General features: G+C 39.3%; 1 pseudogene; it reads left to right on the top strand.

Moving 5' to 3' along the window:
* The first annotated feature begins 2391 nt into the window (after window positions 1–2391).
* Window positions 2392–3333, top strand: LOC113914567 (annotated as a pseudogene).
* Window positions 3334–3539: the final 206 nt, after the last annotated feature.

The following is a 3539-nucleotide window of genomic DNA, read 5'->3' as shown; positions in this document are numbered from 1 at the left end:
ATGTGTCTGCTTTTGTGCCAGTACCATGCTGTCTTGATGATGACAGCTTTGTAATAGAGCTGGAAGTCTGGAATTGTGATGCCGCCAGCTTTGCTTTTCTTTTTCAATATTCCTGTGGCTTTTCGGGGTCTCTTCTGGTTCCATACAAATTTTAGGATTATTTGTTCCATTTCTTTGGAAAAAGTGGATGGTATTTAGATGGGGATTGCATTGAAATTGTAGATTGCTCTAGGTAGCATTGACATAGTAAGATGTTCTTTAACCTCCATGTATTTGTGGTCTTTCCAGATTTTTTTCTTGTGGTTGACTTCTTGTTTCATAGCATAGTGTCAGAAAAGATGTATGGTATGACTTTGATCTTCTTGAATTTATTGAGGCTTGTTTTGTAGTCTAATATGTGATCTTTCCTGGAGAATGTTCTGTGTGCACTTGAAAAAAATATGTATTAAGTTGTTTTAGGATGGAATGTTCTGAATATATTTGTTAAGTCCATCTGGTCTTGTGAGTTATTCAAAGCCACTGTTTCCTTGTTAATTTTCAGTTTAGATGATCTGTCCATTGATGTAACTGGGGAAGAAAAGGTAGTTTTATACATTACTTGCAGAGATGTGAATTATTATAGCCTTTGGAAAAAACCATCTGATATTAATTAAAAGAACATTCTGAAAATTTATCTCATTGAAATAAAAGTACTGGTACATCAAGATGTATGCACAATGATGACTATTTTACCATTGCTTTTGGTGGCAAAAGAATGGAAAAATAATGGTTTTCTATCAATGTGGTGTTGTTGGATAAGTTATGATATGTCTAAACATAGAATTTTGGAAATATTTTGATGAAATATTATTAAATGGCAAAAGCAAGAGATCAAAAAATATGCAGGTTATGGTCAATTGTAAGGCCCCTATAAATCTCTTTGGTTATATCAGCAATTAGGAAAATAAGGAGAGAGTTGTAAGTTGTAAACATAAATAATTGGGGCATGATGGATGAAGGGGAACTAAGACAGGAAAGAGAGTGCCAGGAAAAAGGTCCAGGAAATGATGTGTCTAAAAGATACAAAGAATGCATCATATGATCATGTGTGAGAGGATACATATGTACATGTAATATTGTATAGGTGTTTAAAATATTATTAGCTATGTGTTAGTTGTGCCTAAAGCCAAAGAAGCACTAGGAGAAAGAAGAGAGAAAAGATCTCTACCTCGTTTGTGCTGGAAGAATGTGCAATCTTGAGTAGAATATTGAGCTTCCAAAGACACCAGGGTATAGGCATCTTCATCTGTGTACAGTTTCATACACCTGTCCATCCCAAAGGGTTTGAACTATGGAGAATCTCCTGGGAAAGCCCCTGTATCAAACCCCTAAGACCTCCAAGCTCAGAATAAGATCACATACATGATGCTCCCTGTTATTATGTTGAAAACAAAGGGTGCTATTTATATTCTTTTTTTTTTTTATAGTTTAATGATCCCCTTTGGGGGAAATCATTATTAAAAATAATGATCTTTATCTGAATGAGTCTCAGAGCAAGTCCAAGACTGAGATTATAAATGCTCTGAGCCCTCCACATAAATAGAAGATGAAGTGTTTGGTTCAGCTCTATTACCGCCCATAGCAGCAGAACTTTCCTTTTGGAGAGCAGTGTTGGAGAGGAAACCACAAGGCAGTTGTGATGCCACTAGGCAAAGAAGAGTAAGCATTGAACTCTTTATGTTTTTATGTCTTTCAAATCCCAGAGCCATGGAAAGAAATAAACTTTTCTGCTTTTACCAACTCTAGCCCTGATGATTACAGGGCTGCATAGGAAGAAAATAGAGATTAGAAGTAGTGCTGAGATTATGGGGTTTGCAGAAGGATTGCCTCCAATCCTTAGAGAATTTCCTATGAAGGAAACCCAGCTTCCATTCCTGACTTAATGACTTTCTTGATGTGTGTGCTTGGGAAACCAGAGTCTCTGCAAGTCTGTTTCTCCAACTCTGCTATGGACATGTGCTCATGGTCTCCACCCTATACAGTGTCCAGTCTGGATCTGTGGCCAGCACAGGTAGCCAAAGTGTGGTGATTAAAGATTAACAAGTACAAACTGGAATAAATGAAGGAATAAAAAGTATTAATGGCAAATTGAAGCAGAGGAAAGATGAGAAATATCTATACTTCGTCCTCTCTTGAAATATTTCTTCCAGTGTTACTTGAAACTATGTTGATGCCTTCCAGATACTTGTCTTCCTTGTATGAGCAGAGCCAGATCCCAGCTTCTTGTAAAGTAGTTAAACCTCAACAGAGTCCATTGGCTTCTTGGCTCCAGAGTAGACTGGGCATGGGATTGCATAGGAAATCTGGATTCTGCCTCAATAGGATTCTACTTTCTTATCTTTCAGATCCTACTGGAAGAGCATGGATATGGGAAACAGTTCCTTAGTCACTGAGTTTATCCTTATGGGTTTAACCAGATATTCAGAGATCTAGCTGCCCCTGTTCTTCCTTTTCCTAGGAATCTACATGGTCACTGTGGCAGGAAACATGGGCTTGGTCACTCTAACAGGACAGAATTCTCACCTCCACACCCCCATGTACTACTTCCTCTTCAATTTATCCTTTATTGACCTCTGTTACTCTTCCGTCATCACCCCAAAACTGCTGGTAAACTTTGTGTCTGAGCTGAACACCATTTCCTATGCAGGATGCACGACTCAGCTCTTTTTCTACTGCTTCTTTGTCAGTGCAGAGTGCTATGTATTGACAGTAATGGCCTATGATCGCTATGTGGCCATTTGCAAGCCCCTGCTGTATACAGTCATCATGTCCCCTCAGGTCTGTTTTCTGCTGGCTGTGATTGTATATGTGGGAGCATTTATTGGTGCCCGGGCCCACACAGGATGCATGCTGAGGCTGACCTTCTGTGATGCCAACACCATCACCCACTACATGTGTGACATCCTCCCCCTCCTGGAGCTCTCCTGCACAAGCCCTCACGTCAGTGAACTGGTAGTTCTCATTGTTGTGGGTTTTGATGTTGGCGTGCCCAGCCTCACTATCGTCTCTTACACTTTCATCCTCACCAGCATCCTTCGCATCCGTTCCACTGAAGGAAGGTCCAAAGGCTTCGGCACGTGTAGCTCACATATTATTGTCGTTTCTGTTTTCTTTGGGTCAGGGGCATTCATATATCTTCATCCTTCTTCTACTTTGTCCATGGACCAGGGGAAAGTGTCCACCGTGTTCTATACCATTGTGGTGACTTTGCTCAATCCTCTGATCTATAGCTTCAGGAACAAGGAGGTTAAGGTTGCCCTAAAAAAAAGCTTGAATAGAAAAATATTTTCCTGAGCCAAAGCAGTATTAATTATCATAAGAAAATACAGCTTTCTTTTCAAATTCTTTTTATTCCTCTATAAAGTTTTATTTCTTTTCATAGAGAAAGAAATGAGGTCTAATAGAGTGTTGGACTTGGAATTAGAAGGCCCAGGTTGAAAACTGCAGAATAGGGGCATCATATTACTTTACAGGGTTATTGGGATGAATAAATTAATGCA

This window comes from Zalophus californianus, chromosome 11 (assembly GCF_009762305.2).
Source record: "Zalophus californianus isolate mZalCal1 chromosome 11, mZalCal1.pri.v2, whole genome shotgun sequence".
Lineage (NCBI taxonomy): Eukaryota > Metazoa > Chordata > Mammalia > Carnivora > Otariidae > Zalophus > Zalophus californianus.
Note: the sequence above shows the minus strand (reverse complement) of the source record. Positions and strands in the feature narration are given on the sequence as shown.